We start from the raw sequence: 14,426 nt of genomic DNA on the forward strand, positions 1-14,426 counted from the left end.
ACTGTTCTTTCCCTGTGAATTGGTATTTCCATCAGTATGTCCTTCATTTTGGAGTGGGTGTTTTTATGCTTTTGAAGTCCTGTGTAAGTTCCTCAAACATCCTTTTAACCACTGTTTTGAATGCTGCATCTCATAAATTGCTTATCTGTGTTTCATTTACATCACTTTCTGAAGATTTTATCTTTTTTTAAATTTTCTATTCTTGCCATGTGTTTTTGTGTCCCCATTTTGTCAACCACTTATGGGTTTGTTTCTGTGTATTAGGTAGAGCTGCTATGACCCCTCTCTTGGGAGCATGAACTAATGTAGTAGGTGTGTCCACTAGGGCCAGGGACAATCCTCCCCTATCACCCAAGCTGGGTACTTAAGATATGCCCTTTGTTTGGGCTGAGTACACTGACCCCTTGTAGTTTAGTCTTGATTGGTCTGTTAGGTCAATGGGAGGGACTTACCCAGGTCAGGCAGCTGCAAGGACTGGCTGTGATCACTGATCACCAACCCAGTGATCACTATATCACTGTGATCACTGATCACTATACCCTCCTTGGAGAATTAGCTATGCAGGAAAGGGTGGTGGTTCTCAGATGTGCTCTGTATCTGTCCACTGGGTGAGCAGTCTCTGGGGTTTCCCAGGTGGTAGAGACCCAGGTGAGCCTCCACCAGTGTTCTATCAGGGATACCCTCCTAAAGCTATAAAGTAATGTTTATTTTGTTGTTATTTGTTCTGGGCCTGGAGGTTCTCAGACAGAGCCAAGCTGTGAATATGGCTGGCCACTGCCAGTACCAGGTCTGGAGGCCTGGAGCCATTGAGCAATAGGTACTGGAACTTAGAGAGTTTTTAGCATGATCCAAGAATAATCACTCCTATAAAAAATCAATGTTTAAAAGCTTTAGTGGGCCTATATGTTGTGTGAGATGGACATTGCATGATCTTTAGGGTTGGAAAAACAGTGTTAGTGATGTTGATGATGTCTCGGATATGGCAGCAGTCTTCTGGCTTTGTGGTTCTGTAGAGGGAGGATTCCAAAGATGAACAATGGTTTCTGCCTGCCTTTCTGTCTGGAAGAAAGATGTCCTTCATTTGCCCTTGAGGCTAGTCACTTCTGTTCCCTCCCCACCCCATATAACACCAATTGCTTTTGAGGTGCTATCCCTGTGCTAGAGTTAATAGGGATTGCATCCGAATAATTTTGGGTGTTGTTTCGTTAAGAGGAATTGCTTGAGACTCCAGAAGTTGTTTTTTTTTTTCCTCCTAACTCTATCACCACTGGATTTTTCAGTCAGAATTCATGAGGAATTATCCTCCTGACACTGGAACCCTGGCCTGGGGGCCTGGTTTTGCCCTGGGACCCCTTGCCCATATGCTATTCCTCCTGGATTTTTATCCACCACATGTAGATGTTGGACCAACCCATTCCACGCCTCTGCCCCTTGAACCAGTATGGATGTATGTGATTTCTTTATCTCCATAGTTGTCAGGCTTCCATTCAGCTCAATTACTGATGGTTCTTAGTGACAGTTGTTTTATAGTTTAATTGTCAGTTTGATATGGTTATGAGAGTAGGCAAACTGTGTTTACCTATTCCTCCATCTTTGAAGACCATTGTTGAAGTTGGTTTCTGCCATGGGCTCCAGAGAATTTGAATCTTCCAGTGACAACTTTATTGTGTTTCCTTCTTCACATGAGGGTTGTCAACTTCTGTCCTTACTTCAGAATATCTCTCTACTCCTGCTCATCNGTATCTTTAACATTCAGTATTTTAATTAGGATGTATCTTGAAATGGACCTCTTTGCATCCTTATGTTATGGGGATTGTTGGACTTGCACATCTATGTCCTTCACCAAAAGAGATAACTTTTCTTTCAGTTTTTTTTTTTTCAAATAGATATTCATGCTCTTGCTTTTTCTCTTCTCCTGCCCATCCTGTGATACAAATATTGGAATAATTTAAATTGGCCTAATGGCTGCTTACATTATCTTCATTCTTTCTTCTTTCTTCTTGTTGTTGTTCTGATTGATTCTATCTTCTTCCTGCATGTTCCAAATCATTGATTTGATCCTTGACATCACACACTCTACTGTTCTTTCCCTGTGAATTGGTATTTCCATCAGTATGTCCTTCATTTTGGGCTGGGTGTCTTTATGCTTTTGAAGTCCTGTGTAAGTTCCTCAAACATCCTTTTAACCACTGTTTTGAAAGCTGCATCTAATAAATCGCTTATCTGTGTTTTGTTTACATCACTTTCTGAAGATTTTACCTTTTTTAAAATATTATATTCTTGCCATGTGTTTTTGTGTCCTCATTTTGTTAACCACTTATGGGTTTGTTTCTGTGTACTAAGTAGAGCTGCTATGACCCCTCTCTTGGGAGCATGAACTAATGTAGTAGGTGTGTCCACTAGGGCCAGGGACAATCCTCCCCTATCACCCAAGCTGGGTATTTAAGATATGCCCTTTGTTTGGGCTGAGTACACTGACCCCTTGTAGTTTAGTCTTGATTGCTCTGTTAGGTCAATGGGAGGGACTTACCCAGGTCAGGCAGCTGCAAGGACTGGCTGTGATCACTGATCACCAACCTCTGCCCTCCTTGGAGAATTAGCTATGCAGGAAAGGGTGGTGGTGCTCAGATGTGCTCTGTATCTGTCCACTGGGTGAGCAGTCTCTGGGGTTTCCCAGGTGGTAGAGACCCAGGTCAGCCTCCACCAGTGTTCTATCAGGGCTACCCTCCTAAAGCTATAAAGTAATGTTTATTTTGTTGCTATTTGTTCTGGGCTTGGAGGTTCTCAGACAGAGCCAAGCTGTGAACATGGCTGGCCACTGCCAGTACCAGATCTGGAAGCCTGGGGCCACTGAGCAATAGGTACTGGGACTTAGAGAGTTTTTAGCATGATCCAAGAATAATCACTCCTATAGAAAATCAATATTTACAAGCTTTAGTGGGCATATATGTTGTGTGGGATGGACATTGCATGATCTTTAGGGTTGGAAAAACAGTGTTAGTGATGTTGATGATGTCTCGGATATGGCAGCAGCCTTCTGGCTTTGTGGTTCTGTAGAGGGAGGATTCCAAAGATGAACAATGGTTTCCGCCTGTCTTTCTGTCTGGAAGAAAGATGTCCTTCAGTTGCCCTTGATGCCAGTCACTTCTGTTCCCTCCCCACCCCATATAACACCAATTGCTTTTGAGGTGTTATCCCTGTGCTGGAGTTCATAGGGATTGCATCCGAATAATTTTGGGTGTTGTTTCGTTAAGAGGAATTGCTTGAGACTCCAGAAGTTGTTTTTTTTTTCCTTCTAACTCAATCACCACTGGATTTTTCAGTTAGAATTCATGAGGAATTATCTTCCTGACACTGGAACCCTGGCCTGGGGGCCTGGTTTTGCCCTGGGACCCCTTGCCCGTATGATATTCCTCCTGAATTTTTATCCACCACATGTAGATGTTGGACTAACCCATTCCACACCTCTGCCCCTTGAACCAGTATGGATGTATGTGGTTTCTTTAGCTCCATAGTTGTCAGGCTTCCATTCAACTCAATTACTGATGGTTCTTAGTGACAGCTGTTTTATAGTTTAATTGCCAGTTTGATGTGGCTATGAGAGTAGGCAAACTGTGTTTACCTATTCCTCTGTCTTTGAAGACCATTGTTGAAGTTGGTTTCTGCCATAGGCTCCAGAGAATTTGAATCTTCCAGTGACAACTTTACTGTGTTCCCTTCTTCACATGAGGGTTGTCAACTACTGTCCTTACTTCAGAGTCTCTCTCTACTCCTGCTCATCAAGCTGCATCCTACCTTTATTCTGACAGGGAAGTCATGGGTCTGGTGGTGTGGCTGGGCAGCATTATCCTCAGACCTTGGGATGATCCTCATACTTACACAGGGATGTGTTTACATCTGGACTATGTCATTGAAACCATTTCTGTTACTCAATGTCTTTGAGATTCTCCTGTAAATGTTCAAGTTTCACATTAACTGACTTTATACAAATTACATGTTACAAGCTCAACAACAACCACCACAACAGCAACAGTGGAGTGGGTAGGCCTAATTAGAAGGAATCTAAAATCCCATTACACATTATGCTGCATCTGTGAAAGATACACATTCCATCTCAAGAGATGACTAGAACATTGCCAATCTTCAGGAGGACACCTCCATGTATTACAGTGTGAGAGACAGAGAAATAAAGAACATTTGATTCCTAAACAAACCTCCCAGTGTGAAGACAAAAGGGCTTAACTGCAGATGGTGCTCAAGACATTAGGGGGGTAATGGAAAACAGTTCAGTCCCTGCATCACAGGGACTCTGAACAGCAGCACCCAATATGTTGGGTTCCCTTTTCCTGCATTAGCATCTGCTTTTGGTGGCTCCTGGGAGACATGCACACATTGTCCCCTATGGTCCTTCTCTCAGGGCTCCTGGACATGAGCTCTGAGCATAGGGACCTGTGGGATATAGATCAGTGTGACCACCCCTGTTGTTATGTCATGTTGGCTACACTGACTGAACAAGGTTCCTCTGGGTCTGATTTTTTGAGGAAAACCAAGGGTACTTCATAGCTCAAGCTCTACAGGTACCAGGTGCTGGGAGAATAGAAAACCACAAGGGTGGGACTCTCAATTACTCATATCAATCTTCTTTGCTTTTGCTATGTTGACAAAGCAGGTGACTCATTAGGTTGATATCAGTGTAGGGGTCCTGCCAATGTGCAAGGAAGAGAGAAGGGAGACATGCAGTCCATTGCTATGAAAATCATCGTGGTGTGTTTGTGCATGTGTGTGCAATTTGTTGAGCATGGAAGTGCAGTGGGATTAGGGCCACACGCAGGGCTACTCAGATGGAATCTGCAAACAGAGGAACCTGAGGACATTAGAGTCCACAAAGACCCCTGGACCTTCAGAATTCAGGGCTTTGGGCTGAACTGGTTCTTCTTGAACTTCCAGGGAAGGAATTCCCAGGTGGCTCCATAGTGCCCTGTCTTGCAGGTTCCTTGCAGAGTCACTGGAATTTAGTAAGGCCAACTCTCTGTATCCTGAGATTTCTAATCATTGCGTGTCCCTTAGGGAGTATCCAGATGTCAGCATGCAGAAATTAACTCTGTACTACAGATGCTGTGATGTCCATGTCCTGTGATCCCAGAAAAGATGCACCTCTGCAGGGCACAGGCTGGGCAGCAGCAGCATTTGGGACCAACAATCTCAAGGCTGCTGCCCAAAGCAAGTGCAGAAAGAGCTGAGGAGATATTTCCTCTGAAGGCTTGGGTCTTCCTGTTCTCATGAAAATATCTAAAATACTGTTATACACAAGCTGACTGTAAATAGCCTATACTCAGAGCATTTACCAAACTCAATTAGACCAGAGAATTGCAACAGTATTGCAATTAAATACTGCTTATTATATACCAATGATGGTATTTAGAAGGCTTTTCAATATCTGAATAGTAAGCTGCTAAACTCAGGTATCATATTTCCAATTCATTAAGAACTACAATTTGGAGACATACAAATTAGAGACAAATGAATAAGATACTCAAACATTAAAGCCCAGAACTGGTCCTGGTGGTCTCTGTGTCGCTCAAAGTTGGGTTCACAATGAGCAGCATGTCCTCTGGGGCTTGTTCCTCAGTGGGAGGAGCCATATCAGCACAAGCCTCATGGTCCTGCCAAGGAATGCATATCCTCACACATGGTTTAGGACTTACACCCTCATACTCTCTTTCAGTATGGTCCCTCTGTCCTCTATCTCCTCTCAAGTGGGGACAACTTTTCAGATATGAAACACTGTGCCATCTGGATATACAAATTAAAGAGGTAGACTAGGTTAAATATGAGTTTGCCTGTGCCCTGAGAGCATCACCCATGGACACACCCTCCCCTACAGAAATCCTGGCATCACAGCCTCTCACCATGGACTGGAGCTGGAGAGTACACTTCCTAGTGGCAGTTGCTACAGGTAATGGGCCTCCCAGTACCTGGGTTGAGGAGGGGACTACAGATGCTCAAAGAAGATTTACACTCACTCCTACACCTCTCCTCAGCTCTCCACTCCCAGGGGCAGTATTACAATTGGTGCCTGAGGTGAGGAATCCTGGGGCCTCAGTGAAGGTTTTCTGCAAGGTCCCTGGATATACCTTCACCAGATACTGGAGGCACTGGGTGCAACAGGCCCCATTACAAAGACTTGAGTGAATTGGAGAGGTTAATCCTAGCAATGATAACACAAACTATGCACAGAAGATTAAGGGCAGAGTCACCATGACCACAGACAAATCCATGAGCACAGAGTACTTTGAACTGAGTAGCCTGAGAGCCAGGAAAAAGCTGTGTATTACTGTGCCAGGGACACAGTAAGGGGAGATAGTGTGAGTCCAGACACAAACCTCCCTCTAGGAGGGGCTGCGACCTTCAGGTGCTTATCAGCATTCTTGAACCCAAGGGCCATCCTGAGGGCATGTGCAATTGAAGGAATGGACACTTTTTCTACCTGGATTTCTCTTTCTGTAACAGTTTCCCTGAAAGAACATTTTTTATCCTTGCTTTTGTGGACTTATTTGAAATCTCTGACTACAGAAAGTCTATTATTTTTATAAATATTTTATCTATTTGTTTTTAGAGATAGAGGAAGGAAGGTAGAAAGAGAAAGAGAGAGACATCATTGTGGGCTTGACACCCTCATGTCCCTAATGGGGAACTGGCCAGCAACCCAGGCATGTTCCCTGACTGGGAATCAAACTGAAAACACCTGACCCTCAGGCCAGCAATCAATCCACCGAGATACACAAGCCAGGGGAAAATATCTGTTTTTAATAAAAACAGAACTTCTGCCCAAGATGGAGTTGTAGGTGGAAACACTGTGCCTCCTCCCACAACCAAGTTTCAAGACAACAAAGGTTTAGTAACAAAAATGCAACCAAAACAGAGAGAAAATCGAACTTTACAAAAGTCTGACAGCAACAAACCATTCAGCCAGACCAGTAGGAAGGGCAGAGTCAGCACCTGGTGAAGCGGGGTTGCTCAGGAAAAAGTGGCAAGACTGACCCAAGGGACAGGGGGAAGTTGGCAGATTGCAGGCATGGGGTGGCAATGAGAAGACCCAGTGAGGGTGCAAGGTGGCTGGCTGACCACAGTCGCACATTTGTGTACAAATAAACCAGGTGACAAAACAGACAGTGAGACAGACCTTGCAACCCAGGGCCCTAGTGCCAGGAAATAAAGCCTAAAAGCACCAATTGGAAAAATTTTCAGGGGTCTTGGTGCCAGGAGAGGCTCTCAGGCTCACATAGAGTTCCTTGAAGACACTCACAGGGTCCTGGAGGGTGCAAAAGCCCACACACCTGGGAACCAGCAGCAGAAGGGCCCAATTTGCTTGCAGGAAGCAGCAGAGGGAATCAAAATCTGAGAGAGAAGAACAAATGTCATTGCCCCTCTCTGACCCTGCCCCCACATACAGTGTCACAACCCAGCTAATGGGTCGCCCCGCCCTGGTGAACACCTAATGGGCTGCCCCTCATATGTAACAGATGCAAACAGACCAAAACATTATGGCTCAAGAAGAAGAACAAAAGAACAAACAAACAAAAAAAGGACAAAAAGAAGAAGAAGAACAGCTCAAAGCCCCAGAGCCAATTCTTCTAAGCTACAAAGAGATAGCCAACCTATTAGAGGCACAGTTCAAAACACTGGTGATCAGGATGCTCACAGAACTAACTGGTTGATTTTAGTCACAAATTAGATGAACAAATAAAGACTTAACTAAGTGAAATGAGGGAAATGCACAGGGAATCAATAGTTATGGGAAGGAAACTGGGACTCAAATCAATGGAGTGGACCAGAAGGAAGAAAGAAACAACCAAACAGAAAAGAATGAAGAAACAAGAATTCAAAAAATGAGGAAAGGCTTAGGAACCTTCAGGACATCTTTAAAAGTTCCAACATCCGAATTATAAGGGTACCTAAAGGGGAACAGGAACAGCAACAAGTGGAAAAGTTATTTGAACAAACAATAAAGGAGAATTTCCCGAATCGGGCAAAGGAAATAGACTTCCAGGAAATCCAGGAAGCTCAGAGAGTCCCAAAGAAGTTGGACCCAAGGAGGAACACACCAAGGCACATCATAATTACATTAGCCGAGATTAAAATGAAGGAGAGAATCCTAGAAGCAGCAAGAGATAAGGGGGCAGTCACCTACAAAGGAGTTCCCATCAGACTGTCAGCTGATTTCTCAAATGAGACCTTACAGGCAAGAAGGGGCTGGAAACAAATATTCCAAGTCATGAAATCTGAAGACCTACAGCCAAGATTGCTCTATTCAGCAAAGCTTTCATTTAGAATGGAAGGACAGATAAAGCACTTCTCAGATAAGATCAAGTTCAAGGAGTTCATCATCACCAAGCCCTTATTATATGAAATGTTAAAGGGACTTATCTAAGAAAAAGAAGATACAATATATGAACAGTGAGAGGTCTGAAAACTCACAGTTTTTAACAGCCACACCTAACACAAAAGAAAACTAAGCAGACAGCTAGATCAGGAAAAGCACCATGGAAATGGAGATCACATGGAGGGTTAGCAACAGAGGAGTAGGAGGAGGAGAAAGTACAGGAATAAGGACCATAGATGGTAGGTAGAAAATAGACATGGGGTAGGGCAAGAATAGTATGGGAAATATAGAATCTAAAGAACTTGTGACACATGGACATGAACTAAAGGGGGGATGGTAGAATAGGGGGTGTGCAGAGTGGAGGGGAATGAAGGGAGGGAAATGGGACAACTGTAATGGCATAATTAATAAAATATATTAAAAAGAAATACAGCATTCTCCATTATACAGAACACATCATCTCCTGTAGGCACTCTTGTGCTCAATTCCACTGAATCAACACACCTTCTGACCCACCTCGGTGTAATATAAGCAGAACTCTCCTACACACAGAAGTTCAGCTCAATGTCTAAGCTGGCCAGCAGCAGAACATGTGCATGTTGGACAGTGGGCACCAGAGGTATGTGACCCCAATACCAGAGGACAAAAATACCTTATGATTATAGTCTTTGATTTGGCATCTTGCTCACAGCACCAATATCAGGTGACACCACATAGAGGTAGAGAAACCCTTGACAGCTTGGTGTCAATGTCCATGCTGATGACAAGCACATACATACCCAAAGGGACATGCATTGTTTCCTATACATGTAGTTGATAACAATGGGAAGACCAGGAGAGGCCCTTCAAGAAGTCAGACATGCTTTCAAAGAGCCAGGGAAGGAGCCTGGGTCAGGACCTGTATTTTGTAAGGGAGGTGGAAAAGGGGAGTTCTGCTTACAGTGGTTTGTGCGGTTTCAATCTTTCAAAGACACCTTCAAAGAGAAGACACCTTCTCCTCAAAGTGAAGACCCATCATTTCATGTTTAATTTCTGATATGAAATGTGTGGGGTAGATGGAGAAGAAGATGGAAGAGACTTCAGTTGTCAGCAGTCAACTGTGAAAATCTGACTACATATTCCACTTCATAACCACTCAAAATCAGCAAAGAATAGTCACTATGTGTGGATGACCACCATGTCTAGGAAAAATGAGAATAACGTTTATTAGTAAGGAAACCATGGTGATGATGAAGATGCTGATGATGGTTATGGTGAGGATGTGATGATGTACTAGGACAGGAATCATGGTCCAGTGAAACTGGCTCCTCATACAAACACACCATCACCACAGCCCATCTAGTCAGGGATGCCTCCTCTTTCATGTTAGTGTTGAGAGATTTCATGAGTGGAGCCCCAGTGAATTATGCATCTTGGATGAGTCATGTAGTGTCCAGATGAGAAATTGCCTCAAAGCTGTCCAAATTCTAATTATCTGGACCTGTGTCATCTTTACCATATGTAACAGAGACCAAGGGGAAACATGAATTTGTGTATCAAGGAATCCCATTTCCACCGATTTGTAATGAAATATTCCTTATTTTGCTTGATATTTTTAAAAATTGTTCAGGTACAGTCTTCTGTCTCTTACTCCCAGCCCACCCACCCAGCCCTGCTCCCCTCCAGTTTACAACCCCCTCAGTTTTTGTCCATGTGTATTTTATACTTATTCCTGTAAACCCTTCCCATCTCCCCCTGAAATTTCCTCCCCTCTTCCCTATGGAAACTGTCAGCCTGTTCTCTATTTCAGTGTCTTTGGTTATATTTTGCTTGTTTGACTTTTTTGTTGTTGTTTAGGTTTGTGTTAAAGGTGATATCACATGGTATTTGTCTTTCTCCACCTGGCTTATTTCACTCAGCATAATACTTTCCAGTTCCATTCATGCTGCCCCAAAGGATTGGAGCTACATCTTTCTGTTGCATAGAATTCCATTGTGTAAATGTACCATAGTTTTTTTTTGATCCATTTATTTATTGATGGGTTCCTAGGTTGCTTCCAGCACCTGGCTATTGTAAATTGTTCTGCCATAAATATTGGAGTGCATGGGTTCTTTTGGATTGGTGTTGCAAGGTTCTTAGGGTAAAATCCTAGCAGTGGAATTTCTGGGTCAAAAGACAAATATATTTTTTTAGTTTTCTTAGAAAATTCTATACTGTTTCCCATAGGGGTTATACCAGTCTGCAATCTCACCAACAGTGCACTAGGGTTCCCTTTTCTCTGCAACCTCTCCAACACTTGTTTCTTGCTTTCTTTATGATGGCCATTATGACACATGAGAAGTAGTATCTCATTGTGGTTTTGATATGCATCTCTCTGATAGCTAGTGATATTGAGCATCTTTCGACATGTCTCTGGATCCTCTGTATGTCCTCCTTGGAGAAGTGTCTGTTCACGTCCTTTGTCCAACTATTAATTGGGTTGCTTGTCTTCTTAGAGTGGAGTCATGTAAGTTCTTTGTATATTTTGGAGATCAAACACTTGTCTGAGGCATCCCTGGCAAATATGTCTCCCCATATGGTTGGTTCTTCTTTTATTTCAATATTGTTTTCTTTAGTTGTGTGGAAGAATTTTTTTTTTAATTTTATGAGATCCCATTTGTTTATTCTTTACTTTATGTCCCTTGCTCTATGGGACATATCAGTAAAAAATGTTGCCTAGTGAAATATCTGAGATTTTCCTGCCTATGTTCTCCTCTAGGACTTTAATGTTGTTATGGATTATATTTAAATCTTTTATCCACATTGAATTTATTTGTATGCATGTTGTAAGCAGGTTCTTGAATTTCATTTTTTTTTTTGCACGTAGCCATCTAGTTCTCCCAACATCATTTGTTGAAGAGGCTATCTTTAGTCCACTTAATGTTTCTGTCCCCTTTGTGGAATATTAATTGACCATAGAGACTTGGGTTTCTGGTCTCTCTGTTCTCTTCCACTGGCCCATGTGTCTGCTTTTATGCTATTACCAGGTTGTTTTGATTACAGTGGCCATGTAACACAATTTGGTATCAGGTATGGTGATCCCTCTTACTTTGCTATTTTTTCTCACAATTGCAGCAGCTATTGATGGTTGCTTATGCTTTCATATAAATTTTTGAAGTGTTTGTTCTATTTCTGTGAAATATGCCATTGGTGCTTTAATAGGTATTGCATTGAATCTGTAAATTGCTTTGGGTAGTGTGGACATTTTGATGATGTTATTTCTTCCAATCCATGAACACGGTATATGTTTCCATTTGTTTGTGTCTTTCTTGATTTATTTCTTCAGTGTTGTGTAGCTTTCTGCATGCAGATCTGTTACATCTCTGGCTAGGTTTATTCCTAGGTATTTTATTTTTCTTTTTGCTATATTGAATGGCTTTTTTCTTGATTTCTGATCCTGCTGTTTCATTGTTGATATACAAAATTCTTCTGATTTCTGCACAGTGACTTTGTAACCCGCTGTTTTGCCAAATTCATTTATTTTGTCAAGCTGTTTTTGAATGAAGTCTATAGAATTTTTTTATGTACTCCATCATGTCATCTACAAACAATGACAGTTTGGGTTCCTCCTTTCCAGTCTGGATGCCTTTTATTTTGTTTTCTTGTCTGATTGCTGTGGCTAGGACTTCCAATACTATATTGAACAGAAGTGGTGAAAATGGACAACCTTGTCTTGTTTCTGATCTTAGTAGAATAGCTTTTAGTTTTGGGGCATTGAGTATGATGTTGGCTGTAGGTCTCTCATATATGTTGAAGAATCCTCCCGTTATTTCCACTTTCCTGAGTGTTTTCATAATAAATGGGTGCTGTATCTTATCAAATGCTTTTTCTGCATCTATTGATATGATCATGTGTTGTTTTCTCTATGTTTTTGTTTATATGGTGCATTACATTTACCCATTTATGAATTTTGAACCATCCCTGCATTCCTGCGATGAATCCCACTTGTCCATGCTGTAAGATCTTTTTAATGTATTTCTCGATGTGTTTTTTAAAAATATTTTTTGAGGATTTTAGTGTCTATGTCCATCAGCAATATTGGCTTGAAGTTTTCTTTTTTGTGTATGTCTTTATCTGGTTTTGGGTTTAAAATGATGTTAGCTTCATAAAAAGAGTTTGGGAGTCTTCCTTCATTTTGAACTTTTTAAAATAGTCTGTGAAGGATAGGGGTTAGCTCTTCATTAAATGTTTTGTAGAATTCTTCTGTGAAACCACCTGGTGCAGGGCTTTTGTGTGTGTGGGGAGGGGTTATTTTATTACTGCGTCAATTTCTTCTGCTGTTACTGGTCTGATCAGGGTTTCTGGTTTTTATTCATTCAGTTTTGGAAGATTATATTTTTCTAGAAATTCATCCATTTCATCTAAGTTTTCAAATTTCTTGCCATAAAGTTCTTCATAGTAATTTCTTCCAATCATTTGTATTTCTGCGGTGTCAGTTTTAATCTCTCCTCTCATTTCTGGTTGTATTTATTTGGGTCCTCTCTCTTTTTTTTCTTGATGAGCCTACCTAAAAGTTTGTCTATTTNTCTCTCTCTCTCTCTCTCTCTCTCTCTCTCTCTCTCTCTCTATATATATATATATATATATATATATATATATATATATATATATATATATATATCAGTTAAGTCCATTTCATTTATGGCACTGTTTAATGCCACCATATCTTTGTTGATATTTTGTTTGGAAGATCTGTCCATTTTTGACAGTGGGTTATTAAAATACCCTACTATATTTGTATTGTTTCAATATTTTTCTTGAAGTCCTCCAAGATTTTCTTTATGTATTTGGGTGCTCCTACATTGGCTGCATATATATTTACGATGTTAATGTCGTCTTGGTGGATTCTTTCCTTGAGTATTACAAAGTGATCTTCTTGGTCTTTATTTATGGCCTTTTTAAAAAAGTTTATTTCATCTGATATGAGTATTGCTACCCCAGGTGTTTTTTTTTTCTGTCCACTTGCTTGGAAAATTTGTTTTCAGCCCTTCATTTTCAGTCTGTGTAACTCTTTTGTCCTGAGGTGGGTCTATTGTATACAGTGTATGTGTAGGTCATGCTTTTTTATCCAATCTGCTATTTTATGACTTTTAATTGGAACGTTTAACTAATTTATGTTTAAGATTATTATTGATATGTACTTATTCATTGCCATTTTCACACCTGTGTTCCTCTTTCTCTTCCTTTCTCTCCTTAAAGCAGTCCTTTTAGCATGCCTTGCAGAGCTGGTTTCATGGAAGTGCATTCTTTTAGAGTTGCTTTTTCTGCAAACTTCCTTATTGGGCCTTCTATCTTGACTGAGAAGCTTACTGGGTAAAGTAGCTTTGGTTGTAGTTCTCTGGTTCTCATTACTTGGAATATGTCTTATCTTTCTCTTCTTGCTTGGAGTATTTTCATTGAGAAATCAGTTGCTGACCTTATAGGGGCTCCCTTGTATGTTACTTCCTTTTTCTCCCTTACTGCCTTTGAGATTCTCTCTTTGTCTTTGAATTTTGTCATTTTATTATGCTGTGTCTTGAAGTGGGCCTCTTTGAGTTCCTCTTGGGAACTCTCTGTGTCTCCTGGAGTTGTGTGACTTTTTTTCTCATCAAATTAGGGAAGTTTTCCATCATTACTTTTTCAAATACATTTTCTATCTTTTGCTCTTCTTCTTCTTCTGGTATCCCTATCATTTGGTTATTATTATGTTTCATAATGTCATAATCCCTCTTCATCCTTTTTGAGCCTCTTTTTTTTTCTTGCTTTTCCTGGGTATTTTTTTTCTACTTTGTCTTCCAGCTTGCTGATCCAATCTTCTGCTTCACTGAATCTGCTATAATTCCTTCTACTGTGTTCTTTAGTTCAGACATTATATTCCTCATTTCCTCTTGGCCCTTGTTGTTAGTTTCTATTTCCTTTTTCATGTTGATATAGTTTTCTTTGAGTTCATTGTAGTTTTCCTGTAGTTTTTCATAACTCGCTGAGAGCTCATGGAGCTTCCTGATAACCATAGCTTTGAACTCAATATCTGTCGAGTTGCCTGTAT

The sequence above is a fragment of the Sturnira hondurensis genome, unplaced genomic scaffold (assembly GCF_014824575.4).
Source record: "Sturnira hondurensis isolate 20B ecotype Veracruz unplaced genomic scaffold, ASM1482457v3 Scaffold0010581, whole genome shotgun sequence".
NCBI lineage: Eukaryota > Metazoa > Chordata > Mammalia > Chiroptera > Phyllostomidae > Sturnira > Sturnira hondurensis.